The sequence below is a fragment of the Cryptomeria japonica genome, chromosome 5 (genome assembly GCF_030272615.1).
Source record: "Cryptomeria japonica chromosome 5, Sugi_1.0, whole genome shotgun sequence".
Classification (NCBI taxonomy): domain Eukaryota; kingdom Viridiplantae; phylum Streptophyta; class Pinopsida; order Cupressales; family Cupressaceae; genus Cryptomeria; species Cryptomeria japonica.
The window spans coordinates 781,754,009-781,774,167 of record NC_081409.1 but is presented as its reverse complement, the minus strand read 5'-3'; positions in this window follow the sequence as shown (position 1 = coordinate 781,774,167).

Genomic DNA, 20,159 nt, shown 5'->3' with positions numbered 1-20,159 from the left:
CGAGATCCTAGCCACCGCCCACGCAACAAACAATCGAGCGAACTCATCTGTCATCCCCGCATCCTAGATCTCTAGGGCATAGTCCCAGATCTGCCCAGCCAACCCCACAAACTCCTCCACTGCCATGACACTATCAATAGTAGGCCCCCAATCCGCCACATCCTGTTGCCGCCGTGCATATAAACACGCTCCCTGAGGAATACCCTGCTGGCGCCTGAACTGCCTCAAAACTCGGGTCACCACAAACCGCTCAATGACGAACGAGGTCCTCCCAATCAGATACCTCATCATAAATACAAAGGGCATCTCCAGCCCATCCTCTGCCCATACCTTGCATCCTATATATGGTCGTCAGGTGACCGTATCTATGTCATCAAAAACCCTCCTCCAATGCTCTAGTTTGCCCAGCTTACATTGGACCACTAGACCTCTGTATCCGTAGGCATATGCTGCACCTACGGGCCTGTCCCTGTCTGCTAGTGGCCTAGCTGCTGGAATGTGCTCCCAGCACCATACTTATAATAGGGTCACACCAGCTGACAAACTGCTGTAACCGAGGTATACTACCTCATGCAGACTCCTGTATAGATGTGCCAGCATCACTGACCCCCATGCAAACCTCCGCCCCTATGTCACCATCTCCTCCAACACTAACCCCCATCCCACCGAGAATCCCTTTGACCTGCGATCAGGACAAAGGAATCCACCAATAAACCCTGCTAGAACGAATGGTAGGGGTGAATAATCCAGGTCCAAAAACTCCTGCCAGGGGATCTCATAACCACAGACAGTATCATCCTGGAATATCTGGCCCAGTGCCTCTATGCCACCCTCCTCGGACTGCTCGTATGGTAGTAGTGCACCTACCACAAGAATGCGCAGAATCCGGTAACAGTCCTCAAGTGTGACTGTCATCTCTCTAGTAGCAAAATAGAAGGTGTTGGTGTCGCTATGCCACCTCTCTGCCAAAGCTGTCAAAAACCCCCAGTTCACAGTGAACCGAGGCATATCCAAGAGAGAGGTCAATCCACATCTCTCAATAATGTCCAAATCAGCCTACGACAACCGCGGTATCAATGTCCACGGTCTGGGGAATCTCTCCCTCGACTGTACCACGCCCAATCGCTCCTGTCAATAAACAAAACAAATCCAATATCAGTTTCCACATCAAAACAAAGATATCAAAATCAAACTTACATCAACAAATGAAACAATTTGCTCATCTATATCAAAGTTCAAAATCCTATCATTTCATATCAACTTGTAAAACAACTCAAGTTCTCAAAAACCATATCAAAACTTGTAACACAACTCAAGTCTCCACAATCATATAAACTTGTAAAACAACTCAAGTTTCCCACCCATATCAGCTTGTAATACAACTCAAGTTTCCAACCTATATCGGCTTGTAATACAACTCAAGCTTCACACACATTGAACTTGAAACAGAACACGCACATACATCATATTCTGCTTAACACAGCACATTGATATCTATATATAACTTGGAAAATCGCAAATCAAAACAAGTTATACAAACACTCATATTGGATAAATTCATCAAAACACGACAGGTAAACAAAACAAATTTTCAAATCGGCCAATTCTGCAAAAATTTTCAGATGCGCTAAAACAGTTATTAAATGCGCTAAAAAACCTCCCATGTGCTAGGCTGTCTCTCCTACGTGCTATTCTATCTAACCTATGCACTAGACTGACTCTACGCGCTAATCTTTTCTTCCCATGTGCCACCTAACCTACCCTATGCGCTAGACTCTGTCTACGCGCTAATCTATCCCCCCTAGACGCTACCTGTTTGGCCCTATGTGCTAGGTTAGTCCTACGTGCTAAACCCCCTTACCTATGTGAACCTCTGCGACCCCTATGCACTAGGTTAGTCCTACGCGCTAACTTACTGACTGGACGCGCTACCCAACACTTTTTATGCGCTATTCTACCTATATGTGCTAACATATTTTTGCTATGCGCTAGCCTATTTTTTCAGACGCAACCCCTAAAATTGAACTCGATGCACTACTCTAAACTTCGTATGCGCTAAACTAAACCCTAGAAGCGCTAAACCGTAAAACCCAAACTTTGAAATTCAAAAAATGACTAAAAATGACAAAATAAAAAGTCAAAAAAGGGTCAAAAATGTTGACTTACTGGTGGTCCACATGCTACAGGTCTCTGGTACCTCCCAACGTGCTCGAAACGGTGTCTGTGATAAGGAATAGACATTTTCTCTCCAGAGCAAATTCTCTTTCTCCAAAGTCAACAAAGCACAAATGAATCTAAATCAAGCCCTTTTCCCCTTTTATAGGAGGAAAATGAAATTAGGGTTAGCCGACTGGACCTGTAATATGGTCACGGTCTCCCCTATACCATAACATTTGTAACTTATCCAGAGATGAATCAATTTGCACACTTTACATGCACGAAATCATACACATCATACGCAACTCATCAAATTAAATCAACATTTTATTTTTTTCCCAATATTGATTCATCTCCCAAAGGGGCATCACCATCAAATATCGAATCTAGGGCATCACATCAAATCTGGGGCACAACTTGCAAATCAAAAGAGCAACACAAAAATTGCATTTGATCATAAATCATGATAAGGCATCATTTTCTTTGAAATAACATGTGCACACACGTCACTTCAAAGAGGGGCAAAATGTAGATGTATAAAAATGACAATATTCCTAAATGAATATTTTATGTTCATTTCTCTATTTGATTAAATCCAATTTAATTAAATTATCCACATTCTTCTATTTTATTAAGTAATGTAAAGCGGAAAAAATTGAACCCTAGTTGTTCTCCCCTCCCCAACTCCAAGGAGAGAGAAGGGAGAGTCACTCGGGTTGATGGTTTTCACTTAGGAGGGACTTTACATTCAAAAGAGGGGTTGAAACCCACAAGATCCAATCCCACGCAATGCAAGATTGGATTCTATATGAGTTTCAAGGGTTGTGATAGCAAGGATACCCTCTTTTGTAAAGATTGTGGATAGAATGATTAAGCTAGGAATGCATAGAAAGTGAGAAAGATTCACTTATAAGCTGAGATAGGGATATGATATGAAGCTGCGCACCTGGAATTAGCAGTAAAATGTCAGGATGGTGCTGTTCTGCAAATTTGAGCAAAAATTGACGGGACGATGGCGCCCGGTGTGCACACGGTCCTCCGAAAAATCCGCAAAACGAAGGGGGATCTGTTCGTCTCTGCACAAGGATTCCAGATCTTCAATTTCAACCACATACCTGCAACCTACACACAGAAAAGAGAGGATGATTGGGGGGTTAGGGATGAGGGGTTTGCCTTTAGGTCAAACCCCGGTTTTGGAATTAACCAAGAAATGAGAAATTGCTGTAAATGTAAATGATTGTAATGTAAAACAAGTATTAGTACCTTGTTGTAAGAATGTTTGTATTCTTACATGCGAAGGTGTAGATGTTGTTGTATGTTGTATGTTGTATGTGATATGTGATCTCCTCTTCAATGGTTGAATCCTTGTCTTGAATGCAACACTTAGCCTTGAATGGAGACTTAGAGTGATCAATTGCTTGAAGGAATGCTTGAATGCTTGAATATCGTTTCCACGTCTTGTACACATATGTCCTTCCTCTTTTTTTTCATCTACCCCCAATGGGAGAGGAAAATGTAGTTTATATACTTGTCAATTAGGGTTGAAAGACTGATTTTCCCGACCTTAGGCCGACCAGGAAATATTATTTTCCAATTTGCAAACTTAAAGACCCGAAGCCCCAAAAGAGACCGGCCCCAAAATAGGGCTAGGGACCAGGGCACTGGGTGCCATGGTCCTGGGGGACCAGGGCATTGGGCGCCCTAGTCCTGAAGGACCAGGGTGCTGGGCACCATGGTCCCACCTCCAGGGACAGTAGGGTGCAAGGAGGATCAGGCCAGGGTGCTGAAAAATGCAGTTTTTGGTGTCATGAACAAGTTTCGGGGTCTCCATTCAAGTTCAGTGTTGCGCCGCCATCATGAAGACCCAAATGCGGTCGAAATTGCAAGTGTCACAATTTTAGGACGCTACATTTAGCCCCCACTTTAGCGGGAGTATAAGCGTACGCTCATACTTCCGGTAAAGTACAAGGAAACAACATTGAAAAACTTTCACCACGTCAAGGAGGCAAGATACACCAAGCCCCCAGTGGACTAAGGATCTTATGATTTCGATTGACAAAGTAAAAGGGAAGATCACGAGGGAGAACCATGACTATCAGTAGTAAGGTTCCCTCACTATGAGTCATGCAAGAAAGATATCAAAAATTTTCAAGGCAAAGCTAAATTTGTCAAGAAATTTTCAAGTATCTTGAAAAGATATGAACGGGATGTATGCCCCCCTACGTTAAAGCGATCGCACACGCCTCACCGGGGGTGATTTCTTTAAGGTAGTGATACATATAAGAAATGAGAAAGGAGCACGTTATCACAAGGATTTAGCCCCCAAGTGTGAGATAAGCCCAAGGATAATAGACACAAAACACAAAGCACAAGGTGACTTCGCTTTCCTTGGGGTCAGTATGCTGTATGATAATTCATGTATATCATATGTATGTATGCATAATTGTTCTTCATTCCCCAATCAAGGAAGGTCACCTAGAAGAAGGGAACACATGTGTCTTTTGAGTCAACATGAGAGAGACCAAAAGAGATCTCAATGTTTTGCATCATCCTCAAGTAGACAACACTAAGGACAACAAATAGAAGAATGAGAATAACACATAGAAGAAGTAACAAAAGAGAGGAGGAGAGAATCTGCTATGCTAATGAACTAGTCTAGCACGTCATCTACCCCCCGATCTTGCTGATCAATGTTTTGGGAAGATAGGAAACACGCTAGAGGAGGAACATCCAACACAGCAGATGGAGCTATCACAAGATCCAAACAAGGACTATGTTCATTTTTCAAGCCACGTTGTTCTTGTCTAGGAGCTAGGATAAGTGCTTTAGAAAATTCATTAGATAAATGGTTATCAATATCAACAAGTTCATATTCACTATCAGAAGCAAGCGAAGTAACATTTTCATCATGAATAACATTTTCATCTATATCATCATCAAGATTTATAAAAATAGGATCTTTAACTCGCACAGGATCAAGACCATCATGCATCTTATGTTTAGGAGATTTTGGCTCAATTTCCGGCTGAGGAGAAAATGGAATAATGCTTGTTGAAGGTGTTTTTGGGGATTGTAAAGTTTGAGAGGAAGCTGCCTGAGCTCTAAGATGACGCTTTCATCGGCGTTCATGTGCAGAACAATTTCATCTAGTCTTAGTAGGAAGTTGAGAAGATTGAGGAGGAGGAATGTTCTCATCCTTATCACTTGGGTGTTTAGGTTGTGGTCTCTTAGGCTGAACAATAGGAGAAGAGGAAGGTCTCTTCTCTCCATAAGAGGAAGGAGGAGGAACTGCTCCATATAAGGGAGGAATATTTGGTTTAGGAAGGAGACCAAGTCCATCATGATGAGGAGGGATAGGTCTACTTTTAGGAAGTTTATTAGATATAGGCATAGTCACATCCATAGGGATGGGTTGGGAATTTTTTGAGGAAAGACATTAGTTTTATCTTTCAAAGGAAGAACTTCCTTCTCAAGAATGATAGGAATATCAAGTTTGGGTGTTCTAGGTTCACTTAGAGATAGGATCATATCTTTTTTCCACTTTTGATAAGATTTGAAAAGACGATCACTTCGCGGAGGAAGATATTGGAATTGTTTAGGCCAAAAATAATCAAGAGGAATGCTAGAAGTTCTTTCGGCTGGTTTAAAGAGATTATGATTGATAGTAACAACTTCACCATTATGGAGAAATTTCAAACACTTGTGAATAGGAGAAGCAATAGCTTTCATGGAAGATAGCCAAGAATAGCCTAGCTTCACATGAAATTGTTTGGATGATGGAATAATAGCAAAGTCCACATCAAGGGATTTGTTATGGACCTCAATAGGTAATGTAATAGAACCAATTGCAGGAGAAGAAAATGCATCAAATAATTTCACAACCACATTTGTTTCGTCATAGATCACTTGATTCAATTGCAAAGTAAAAAGAAATTCTTCAGTAATGACATTAACCATACAAGAAGGATCAATAAGCACTCCACGACAAGGTGTATTCTTGACTTTTGCAACTATATATAAAGGACCATCAGGTGCCCTGATAGTTTTGCTAGAATCAAAGGTGATGGAAAGTTCTTTAGGGATTTTCTGCTGCTCCACAAAGTTAATCACATTCAGAGTCATAGACACAAGACCATCAGATGAGAAAGAGGAATCATTAGTCTCAATCGCATTAGAGGTATGAGAAGGTAATGGATCAGTGAAAATCTAAAGATTTTGATTAGGAGGAGCTACAGATGTGTTGCCTTTATCATTCACTCCAGAAACAGAGATAGTATTATTATCAATCAAATCTTGAATTTTACCCTTTAAAGCAAAACATTTTTCAGTATCATGCCCAGGTTGACAATGAAATTGACAAAAAGATTTGTTATCAAAATAAGGTGAAGTAATCTTTGCAGGATCAATTTGCCTTATAGGAGGAAGAGTAAGCACATTTTGTTCCAATAACTTATTCATAATACTATGCAATGATTCATTCAAAGGAGTAAACTTTCTTTCTTTCTTGAAAAACTTAGAAATAGGAGGCACACCTGATGCTGCATTCACATTGTTGTTGATGATGTTTTCATTGAATTTAATGGACTCTCTGTTCGGTTTAAACTTCCCAAATGGTTGTTGACTACTATCACCCTTATCACTCGGAGCCATAGGATGTGATTGTTCCATTTGACTCACAGTCAGTTGATAATTGTGAAGAGTTGCACACAACTGTTGGAAAGAAGTAAACTCAGAAAACAGAAGTTTATCTCGAATATCTTTTTGTAAATTAGAAATGAAGATTCTTTGAATATCATTGTCAAGCACTGGAAAAGAAATTTGAGCATACAAATGCTTATATCTACCAATGAAATCAGTCACTTTTTCTTTAACACCTTGTTTACAATGCATTAAATCAATCAAAGTAACTTTAGGACTTATATTGTTTTGAAATTGTTGAATAAAAGCATTTGCAAGTTGTTCGAAAGAAGAAATAGAATAGGAAGGCAATGAGCAATACCATTGTAGGGCTTTGTCTCTTAATGTTCTAGTAAACAGTTTTGCAAGCAACCTTTGGTCATAAGCAAAATCAGTGCATATTGTTTGAAAGGTCTTAACATGTGTTAGAGGATCACCCTTACCATTATAAAGCTCCAGATGCGGAATTTCAACATGTTTAGGGGGGATAGCTCGAACAATGTCAAGAGAAAGTGGGCTCGCAACATCAAATGTGGGCACACTAAACTTAGATTGATTCATAGAGGCAATTTGTTGCTGTAAAGAAGAGACAGTTTGTGCAAGATTGTTAATGGTCGCTTCAGTTGAAGAGTTCATATTAGACGTGTTAGATTGTGATGGAGGTGTTATGTTATTGAAAGAAGGTAGAGAGTAAGGTGGTGGGACACTATGATATTTAGTCATAGGAGATGATTGGACAAGAGGAACACTACAAGGAGGAATGGAAAACGAATTGCCCCCTTGTGTCATGTTCATTTGTGGTGATATAATAGGAACACTTATTGAAGGAATGAATGAAGAAGTCGGATTGAATGAAGGAAGAGGGTTGATTGAAGAAGAGGGATTGCCCCCATGACTAGTGATCATAGGAGGAATGTCTTGTATTGAAGTAGTCATTATGTTTGATGTAAAAGTAGGTATACTAGCAAAAGAAGTTGTCAAAGGAATAGAATGATTGTCTTGAGTAGGAGGTTGTGTATAACCTAAGGTTTCAGCACAACTTTTCATAGGCATCACATTTGAATCCACAATGTGTGCAATACCACGCAAAATATCAATTCCATTCTTATCACTTTGAAGCATACGTTTTAGACCCTCAATTAAAGGAAGAGCTTGACTATCAGGGTATTCTTGAGACATCCATTGTCGAAAATCATCAAATTGGTTATCCAATTTTGAAAGTTGTTCTACAGAAACCTCATGGAGAGCTTCTTCATCATTAAGAGGATTAGAGGAATTACCCATGTCCTCATTAAAAAGGCCATTCAAATTAGGTTCCATCTCCTCGGTAATTACACCTTGGAAGGACTTAATTCTAAGGCTTCGTCTAACGGGAATAGTGTAAGTAGGGCTTATTGTCGTAAAACTCATGCACTAAAGAAGGAGAGAAGATTTTGAATTTTAGAGGTAGCAAATTTCAGTAAAATCAGCCAATCTTCTAGATTTAAGTTGTTAAATACAATCAGGACAATCTCCCAAAATTTCAGAAAAAATGTCCGGGACCGTGGTGCTCGGGGTGCACACGGTCCTCGCAACTTTTTTTGAAATTTGTAGGGATGAAAGTTATGATGATTTTACAGCTAACCTGAAAAAATTGAGTGATTTTACGATCTGTAGATAGGCCAAATTAAAGTTGCAATCTCAAAATTGAACCCTACCCAGATTGTCAAAAAATGCAAAATTTGAATTTTGAAAAAGAGAGGGAAACTGAAACTTTGAATTTTATGATTTTAGAGGGAATGCTGAAAGCAATGCAAGTTTTGAAAATTAACAATTGACTCAATTTCACGCAAAATTCAATTTTGAAAGCGGAAATCAAAGTTGTTGTAATTAAGCACTTAATTTCAAAAGTCACAAATTGCAAAAATTTGAATAAATCACTGAAATTTCGAATGAATGATAACACACTTTTCAGATTTAGGACTGTAAGAAACACAATTTTGACACAAATTTCAATTTCAACAATTTTTGAATGATTAGAAGCCTCAATCCAAGCAATCGCTAGACCAACTTTGACTGTAATTTTGAAGGTGTTAAAATTGATAAAATCAGCCAAAATTCTGGATTTTAGCAGAAAAATACAGTAAGGTCTAGCTCCCGAAATTTCGGAAAAAATGTCGGGGACGATGGCACTCGGAGTGCACACGGTCCTCGCAACTTTTTTCCAAATTTTTAGGGATGAAAGATATTATGATTTTATTGCGGAATCCAAAGTTACAGCTGATTTGGAGATGTTTTGATCAGTGAAATTATCAGTCAAAGGTTGAATCAAGAAGGTCTTAAAAATTAGGGTTTTGACATTTAACCACTTAATTTTCAGAATTAAAGCACAAATATGAATTGATAATTTGTAATAGAAGGGCAGATCTGAAACAAGCATTAACAATTAAACATTTCACAAGCTCAATTACTAAAAAGAAAATTTAGGGTTTTTATGCAATTAACCTCTAAAATTTTGCAAAAGGTCAAACATGGAAATGTAATCAAGGCATCCAATTTTCAGATCTAAGTATGAATAATCAGAAAGGATGTTCATGTCGGGTTCACCAAAATGTAAAGCGGAAAAAATCGAACCCTAGTTGTTCTCCCCTCCCCAACTCCAAGGAGAGAGAAGGGAGAGTCACTCGGGTTGATGGTTTTCACTTAGGAGGGACTTTACATTCAAAAGAGGGGTTGAAACCCATAAGATCCAATCCCACGCAATGCAAGATTGGATTCTATATGAGTTTCAAGGGTTGTGATAGCAAGGATACCCTCTTTTGTAAAGATTGTGGATAGAATGATTAAGCTAGGAATGCATAGAAAGTGAGAAAGATTCGCTTATAAGTTGAGATAGGGATATGATATGAAGCTGCAGACCTGGAATTAGCAGTAAAATGTCGGGACGGTGTTGTTCTGCAAATTTGAGCGAAAGTTGACGGGACGATGGCGCCCGGCGTGCACACGGTCCTCCGAAAAATCCGGGAAACGAAGGGGGATCTGTTCGTCTCTGCACAAGGATTCCAGATCTTCAATTTCAACCGCGTACCTGCAACCTACACACAGAAAAGAGAGGATGATTGGGGGGTTAGGGATAAGGGGTTTGCCTTTAGGTCAAACCCCGGTTTTGGAATTAACCAAGAAATGAGAAATTGCTGTAAATGTAAATGATTGTAATGTAAAACAAGTACTAGTACCTTGTTGTAAGAATGTTTGTATTCTTACATGCGAAGGTGTAGATGTTGTTGTATGTTGTATGTTGTACGTGATATGTGATCTCCTCTTCAATGGCTGAATCCTTGTCTTGAATGCAACACTTACCCTTGAATGGAGACTTAGAGTGATCAATTGCTTGAAGGAATGCTTGAATGCTTGAATGCTTGAATATTGTTTCCACGTCTTGTACACATATGTCCTTCCTCTTTTTTTTCATCTACCCCCAATGGGAGAGGAAAATGTAGTTTATATACTTGTCAATTAGGGTTGAAAGACTGATTTTCCCGACCTTAGGCCGACCAGGAAATATTATTTTCCAATTTGCAAACTTAATGACCCGAAGCCCCAAAAGAGACCGGGCCCAAAATAGGGCCAGGGACCAGGGCGCTGGGCGCCATGGTCCTGGGGGACCAGGGCACTGGGCGCCATGGTCCTGGGGGACCAAGGCGCTGGGCACCCTAGTCCTGAAGGACCAGGGCGCTGGGCGCCATGGTCCCACCTCCAGGGACAACAGGGTGCAAGGAGGATCAGGCCAGGGTGCTAAAAAATGCAGTTTTTGGTGTCATGAATAAGTTTCGAGGTCTCCATTCAGGTTCAGTGTTGCGCCGCCATCGTGAAGACCCAAATGCAGTCGAAATTGCAAGTGTCACAATTTTAGGATGCTACAAGTAAATTACTAAATTTATTTAAATAAAATTCACTATACCATTTAATGAATAAATCATTTTATTCAATTAAATCCTCCCTATCCACTTTTAATTAAATTCAAATTTAATTAAATAGTTATCCTAAAATTGAATAAATCTAATTTATTTAATTTCCCCAAATGGCAACCAAATTGAATTAAATTATTTCAATTAAATCCTATTATCCCTCCATCCACTTGCAAAATCCCAAACCCCTTCCTAATCCCTTCTAGAATCTTCTAAATCACTTCTAATTAACCTAACCCCTCCTCTAAACTTTGTCACATCCCTAAGAAAAGGGAAGTCACTTCTCAAAAACCTCAAAGTCTTTGATAACCATTAAAGGCTTTCAACCTTCAACCACTAAATGGTTCAAAGTCTTTGATAACCATTGAAGGCTTTCAACCTTCAACCACTTAATACCCAAAGTCTCCAATAACCATTAATGGTTAACTCAAACCCTCCTACATGGTTAAAACATTTGTTTTAACTCAACCTTCATCCAACCCAAGGGTCTCATTAGGCCATTAATGCTTTGACCATGATTATCTCTTAATCATTTGCACAAAGGTTTATCCTTGGATTAACTCTTAATCTAGTGGGTAATCTTAATTTAGACTTGACCTTTAGCCTCTAGATAACCATGAGGTCTTCTTAGGCCTTTAATGCCTCCAACCTCTTCTCTCAACCCAACCTTATGTTGACACTTGTCACCATTTCATTGGTGCAAATGGTGCACATGGATCCCCAACTTTCAAACTTGGCCCTTGATTAAACCTTTCAATCCTGGCCATCCATTGTCCTGTTTGTGCTATAAATAGAGCTCTCATTCCTCCATTTTTAACAATCATCTTTCAAATTTGAAGCATTACACTTATGCTCAAATTCTTTTAAGCTTTCTCATTTCATATATGCTCATCATTTAGCCTCTTTTAGATCAGGAATTAGTCTAAATATGCATGCTTAGAGTAATTTCTTTATCATTTAGCTCAATCATAGACTAAATATAGTATGCTAGGATAGTATTTATACTAACCCTGTCATCTTATCATTTAGTTTATTGCATTTCTAGAATCATACATAGCTTAACATTATTTCATACTAAAATCTATCAAAGCATCCCTCGTTCTTGCATTTGCCATCCCTAAACCATTTTGCTCAGTAATCTGAGAGCAAAAAACATTGGTTTGAGGGACATTGTGAGATAGAGAACCATGGGACCCACCTTGGGAAGCTGAGGAATACTATGTTACTCCATAGCTTGCACCAAGAAGTCCTGTGTGTGTGTGTGGACTAGTTATTTTACAATATTTTCACATATTTAGTTTTATCAGCCCACTTTTCCCACATACACTTCATACCTTTCTTCATCTGATCCATCTTTGATAGCCACATAAACTACTTCCTCTGTATCAGTTTCATCTGATTTATCATCATTGGATTCCTCATCGGCTATTAAACATGTCTTTCTATCTCTTCTTCTGAAGTCTCGGTGTCCTCTGTAATGATTATTTTTCTATCTGTCATCTTGGTAATCTCTCCTTTCAGTAGAATCTTTGTCAGGACAGTTAGAAGCCATATGTCCTATCTTATCACAATTGAAACATTTCAAAGGTAGTTTTCCTTTATACTTACCTTTGCCTCTCGGTAACTTTTTGGCTAATAGTGCTTCAAACTCTTCTTGCTTTCTAATTTCCTCATATAGTTTGTGTACTTCTTCCATGTTCTTACGAAATCTTTCACTTGCTCCATTGTGATATCCTTCAGAGTACTTATACTTTCTTTCATTGAAATCATTAGATTCATCAAGAAGAAAAGAACTAAATGCAGATTCAACTTTATTTACCGAAGATCCACTATTATCAAAGTTACTTAATTCAAATGCATGTAGCTTACCAATAGTAGCATCTAAAGAAACTGACATATTAGGTACATACCTCAATTCATTGATTGCAGAGACTCAGATTGCATAAGCTGGTAGAAGGGTTCTTAACAACTTACTTGTTATATCCTTTTCTTCAATAGTTCCACCTGCTCCTTTGATTTGATTGACAATCTCCTTTAGTCTTGTACTGTACTGGGTTATGTTCTCACCTTCATTCATCCTCATAGATTCAAGTTGTCCTCTTAGAATATCTACTTTTTCTCTTTGAACATGTTCATCTCCTCCATATACTGATATGAGCTTATCCCACATAGCCTTTGCATCATTGCAGCCTTCTAGATCATTAAACTCTGAATCGGTCAATACAGATGTTATTTCAATCATTGCTTGAGTATGTTCTTGCTTTGCCTTTATCTCTTCCATAGTCAATGGATAGGTGCTTGGTGTAACAAAATCATTCTCTAGATAGTATACATCATATTCTCCAACTCCCGATAGATGCAACTTCATCCTTTTCTGCCATGTAGAGAAACTTGACTTGTTCAACTTTGATGCATCCCTCTTATACATCTTTGGATCTTTAACTCAAGTGCCTTTAAACTTTTCTTCCAGAGTCCAAAGCTCTGATACCAATTGATAATTCTGATACTAAATGTAAGTACAGATCCAATAGCCAATAAGATGAGAGGGGGGGGTGAATCATACAAACTTAATCTTCCATAAAAACATCAGATTCAACCTCGGTAACATATACTGTAGTAATATAACAAAACTGTTAAACATGCAAACTCAAAAGCATATAAACATCATAAACCTCATAACACCAGATTTAATGTGGAAACCCAAATAGGGAAAAACCACTGTGGGATTTTGGACCCACTAAGAAATATACTCTTCTAGAGTACAAAATAACAGTAATAAAAATCTATCTACAACTTCACGTCTAAAATGCTAAAGCAGATTCTTATTTGTTCAATACAATCTAGACATAGAACTAATCTTGTCCATCTGCTGGGCTTCTATACTCTATTATTCAAACAAGTCTTCAAGCTTCTGTGCTCGGTAATCACTATGTAGCATCTCTGTGCATACACTTGCCCGCATACATTGTTTATCAACAGTTTCCTATTTATAAACAATTAGCTAACCGCTTAATCTCCTTGATCACATTTCCCATGATCAATTATAGCCATCAGATCTTCAATCTTGTCCAGGTTCAATGCATCTTTCGATCTGAAAATGTTTTACCCCACCTAGGAACTTGCACATATTTCTTGGAACTTGTTCCAGGGTATTGCGGTCCAATCTGCGTTGTAGATCTTCATGCCGACTTTCCATTGTCTTAGATTCATTAAAAAACTTCATGCACGACATACCAATCATTTAATCAGTTCCAGCTCATCAGCTTCCTTCATTAAATATTGCCTGTAATCATTTAATGCATTCTGTTATAGCTTGGTTACAACTCGGTAAATACTAAACTTCACTCGGTAGACATTCTGCTTTCACTAACTGATAGCGATAACCTTAGGGTTTACCGACTAGGTTCCTTAGGGTTTATCGACTAGGTTCCTTGCTTGGTTACATAGTATAGTATTATCCTTACAATTTACAACATATGTATGATGTTAAAACAATCTAAACATCATGATCTCATCATTGTCTGACTTGGTAATAGTTGCCCATTGAATACCTTATTCATCCTCTTATTCATCATAATCTTTCCTATGTCTTTTACCGACATCTTTATATTCTTCAAATCATACTTCTCAAGATATGGCAACATCATACTGAATTAGAAAATCAATTTCTTGATATCAATGACAAAATAATAATATCAAGACAGTAAACATCCTTAATTAGTTATATCCATAATTATCAACAACCTTCTCAATATCCTTATTGAAATGCCAACAATCTTTCATTTTCTGTTATAATGAAATATTGCCAACACTAAATCCTCTTACATAAACCCAATTTGATCTCCAATGATCGACCAAATCATCTACCTAAATGATATTACATTATTCGCACATTACATATCCATATCCCATACCCTAATCTCTACCATATGATCTACAATGAGATCTTACATCTATATATACAAACCCCTTGACCATAAACAATCAGGTTGGCCACCAGACAATAGACCAATTACATAATTAGAAAATATGTCAGCCTTAGACCAAACAAATAATATCCAACACATAAGACATCCCAGAAACACATCGATAGGTCCAATCCACACATTACATTAAGCTGGTCCATAACCTAGATCAACTAGGACCCAATATAGGTCCACATGTTACAAATATAATCTCCATCAGCCAAGTCTCGAACATGATCACCAACAGCATCGTGAAACTCCACCAAAAGTTGCACCAACACCACTTATGCAATTCATCAAAGATCTTCATCAAAATCTCTGTCGTTAAAACCCTCATCGAAACCAGAAGCCAAGATTATAAGAAAACAGGATAGCATCCAATCACTAGACCAAAACCAATTGATTGAATATGAGCATGAATATCATGAATAATCCAATTCCATAACCAAATCATATTGGAGCCTAACGGATCATGTCAGATCCAAAACAACCAGAAACTACTCAACCTACCGGGACCAAAAGGGTGCCGGTAAAGAATCCAAACAACTAGTGTTGACATCAATGACAAAATATCAATGCAACACATAATCAATTCCACCAAATGGCCAACACTTTCAATGTAAGATATGATAGATCATCCATCCACATATGAGCAGTTGCTACCAACACCAAACCATTTAAGAACTACTCTACAATTGCATTGCCTTTCAATTACATTCATTAACATTATATCAATCTCCCTAAGGAGTGTCCAAAATACCATAATAATGATAAAATTACAATGTTTTTCAATTATACATATCATCTACTAATACAATAATCAAATAATCTACATCAAGAATATAGAGGTACTTGAAGGTAGATAACAAGATCCATTTGACACACACGAACAAGTCCACTAGTCCCTAATGGAAGTTGGAAACAACCACCCCACCATGCTTTGGAGATAGACACTAGGCCCCATACACAAGAAAACTAGGCCAATAACACCAACATCCAAAGGAAACAGGGTATATACAAGTGAAACACAAGGATAAGTAAGATACTCAATGAGGTTCCACCAAAGGCTTCTATACGAAACCACTTAGGATAGGGTCTTAGGGTACAAATAGGAGAGAGTTTCATCACATGGCCTCAATATGAGTTTCCCTAGCAGCCTCTCTAGGCCCCGCCACCCAGTTGATAGCTCATGTGAAACCGAATAATCCTTTCATGGATACAAGGATGTTTGATCATGCTAGATCAACGTCCCCAAGATGGAAAAGCCTTCCCAAACCCATAGTTTGTACAGGAACTCAAGGCCATGGGAGGGGCACCATAATTATCTTGTTTAAATGTTTTACCCTAGTTTATTTATTAGGTTTAAATCACTTGATTTCACTTGATTAAGAAATTCACAATAGGTTTTCTTGGCTAGCCACTTTAGGGCCCCGACCCCCATTAAGATCCATTCCCCTTAAACTTCACTTAGGCACCACTACCTAGGGTTCGATTCCAATGATTGATAAGAATCAAAGGCATAACCATCTCATATCAATCATATACATAAGTCCATAATCAAGAATTTGAAACATATAGGCCCCTCTCTAGACCTTCATCAAGATACATCAATGAAAGGAATTTCAAATGCAATAACAATTGAATATATGTGAATCCAAGCATGGGAAAATATATGTAAATATGAATCAATGCAAATTAGGCCATACAGACCCCCAAACACAAAAACAATAGAGCACAATCTCATCTCAAGCCTCTGGAACTCACCTAGGAACCCCACAGAATAAAACCATGCATTTTTTCTGCATTTTCCACTGTATTCTACGCATTTGACACCTATACCTATGCATTTGTTCAATTTAACTACGCATTTGAGACAAAACTTGAGCAATTGGGAAAGGGCTACTTGGGGCTCAAATTTGGGCTTCAATCAAGCCCTAGAAGCAAAATTAGGCAAAGACCCATTTTAGGGGTGATTGTTTCCCTTCCAAGAAACCCTTTTTCTTTATCCCAAGAATCATAAATAGAATGCAAGACTCAAAACCCTAAAAATGGCCCCTTAAAAGCTCAAGACAAACATAACATTTCAAAGCAAAACTAAACGTTCATAACTAGAAATCAAACTCACTTCCAAATTGCAATGAAAGACATTAAATGCATCATTTTTCCTTTTCCAAATCAAAGAATAAAAGTTCCAACAAAGAAGGTTATAAACCCTACCTTTTTTCTTGGGAAGACAAGAAGAATGAAGAAGAAAGAAGGAAGAAGGAAGCACAAAATCAATCCACGAACAGCAAGGAGTTTCCAACCAGCAAGCAAGCCAAAATGTAGCAACAATCCTCCATCCAATCCTCAAATAAATGATGCAAAAAATCTCCAAGAATATCCTCTCCAAACTTTCTCAATAATGAAAGAAAATCCCTTCCAAACCCTTTCAAACCACATCCCAAATTCAGTCTCTCCAAAAATTTCCAACAAATACTATCCATTCCCTCCCAAAAATCAATAATCAAATAATATTTTTCCCTCACACAGAACATGTACAAGAATTTACAACCACCATCTCAAAACAAACTATACAAATCTCTAAAATAAATCAATTAATTAAACTCACGAATATGTAACCAACTCCCACCAATTAATATTAATAAAATTAATGATTGATGCATAAAATTTACCCATCCAAATATAATTACTGAAGTAGAACTATTAATTATTCATTACTCCACCACCACAAATGCATTTGCACATATTAATATGTTCATAAATCACAAAATGAAATCAAATATTATAATATTAATATAAGCCATTTATATCACATAATATAATAGTAATAATAATAATTAGGAGTGAAGACTATACCATCAAAATATTATAATCAACATAAATATAATGAATGACATAAGACATGAATGCACGAGAACTTATCCAAGATTAACATCATTTACCACATAACCAAAGCAAACTGACTCGGGGATATGAAGATTGCCTTTATGGTTGTAGACACCTAAAAGTTGCACAATGAATTGAGTGAATTTTATTCATTTAATTATTCTTAATTCTTCCAATTAATTAAATTAATATTTAATTAATATACCCTTCTTCTATCTAAGCCATTTAATTAAATTCACATTTAATTAAATACCCCCCCCTCTAGCCATTTTAATTAAATTCACATTTAATTAAAAATATCAATTTGTCCTCTTTCCCTTTTTAATTAAATCTACATATAATTAAAATCTCATTTGCATTTAAATAAATCTAAATTTATTTAAAAATCCCCCCACTTGCAAAATCCTACAAATGCAAGTTGCAACCACAATTGAAATAAATTAATTTTATTTTAATTCTATTTTCCCCACCCACTTGCAAAATCCTACATCTCCCACTTGCCTTCCTAAACCCCTTCTAGATTCTTCTAATCAATTCTAAATTAGCCTAATCCATCTCCTAAATATTGTCACATCCCTAAGCAAAGGGAAGTCACTTCTCAAACCTCCAAAGTCTTTTAAAACCATTAAAGGCTTTATGTCTTCAACAAATTAACCTTGAAAGTCTTCCAAACCATTAATGGTTAACTCAATCCTCTTGCATGATTAGAGACTTTCTCTCTAAACTCAACCCACATCTAACCCAGGGGTCTCATCAAGCATTCATTGCTTTGACCATAGTTATTCCTTTAACCCTTGCACAAGAGTTTATCCTTTGGGTAAAAGTTTTATCCAATGGGTAATCTTAACCCAACCTTAACCTTACCTCCTAAGGTAACCATGAGGTCTTCTCAAGCATTTAATGCTTCTTGCATCTCCTCTCAAGAAGTCTCGTGTTGACAATTGTCACCATTTCATTGGTGAGAATTGTGAACATGGATTGATTAACTTTCAATCCTGGCCCTTGTTAAGATTATCCAATCTTGACCATCCATTGCCCTATTTTACCTATAAATAGAGCCCATTCCTTCTTCAAAACAATCCAGTTTTTTGTGCATCAAACTTATAGTCTCATAACATTAAGCATATCATCTCTCTTTGATAGAATAGCATGTTAGATCATTTTGATAGCATTCTAATCTTAGATATATCATGTTAGCTTCATCTTAGTATCATTTTCATGCTAGTTTAGGCTTCATATCAATATCTTGTATCCTATCATCATCTAGTTTCATATCTAAATCATCACTAGGATCTTGGTTGCATTCCATTTAGATCTTAGAATCACATAAATCTCGTTCTTTAAGTTGTCATCTTAAAGAATCAAGTGCTCTTCCAAGCTGAGAGCCACCTTGAATCTTGAAGATCCTTGGAGATAGAGGAACATGGAATGATTTTAAAGAGTTTAGATTCATTTAACTTGTTTTGATTGATTTCTAACCTCTAATGCAATGTTTCATGTGTGTTTTTGAATTATTTCCTCCTATTGCAGGTTGATACCACTTTTCCAGCATACAATGGCAATTCAAATAGGTAACCTCAAGACCAAGGTTATTGCCCTAATGCAGGTTAAGGGTTGGGGCTAAGTCCACTTGGGCCTTAATGTTATCTCCATTACCACCATCGAAGATTGTTAGGCACGCTCAGACCTATGAAGTCAGGTGGAGTCGATACCTGGTACCTGCATCATCCAAACACAAAACACTTGCACAACACATATATGCATATATACATCTAACAAATAACATTATTAATCATAAACAATCCTCAAGTAGAATCACCTGATCATAAGTTAGAACATCATAATACTTCATAAACACAATACTTCAACTTACATATAATCATTAAGAGATCTTAAGCATAACCCTAATATCATTAGTAAGTCCTTCAAATATAAATCATCATAACATAATCATGTCCTAAAACATAGATCCATTATGCATAAGAAACCTTCAATAAATCAATTCAGTATATCTACTTCTAATAGACAACATACCACTAATGACAACATAAATTCATAGAAAAATAATCAGGAAACGGACATAGAAAGTGCTACCCAAGATCATAGTTTATTTTCCAAAAGAGATCACATAGAAAACATAGTTAGGAAATTCACTAGTCAATAACACATTCCATCATTAACACGGTGTTATTAAATGAGGTCATCTCCTAATAAGCACAATTAGGATATGCACACATGTTATACCTAGGCATCCTCATGACATATAGGTAACCAAAATGTTAATTCATAGAAACATAACCATGCTACTTTCAATAATTAACTACATTAGTAGAAACATAATCATCGCAGTGACCACTAGATCTAATGAACATCTCTATCAAAATTTATTATCATCTCAATACAAGTACTTCATTTGCATCTAAGTGTAAGTCCAATAACATAATACCTATCTAATCATACTAGGGTTAGATAGGTATTACACAAGTACCCTCTCCATAAACTAGTTTATTTTAAAGTATCCTAA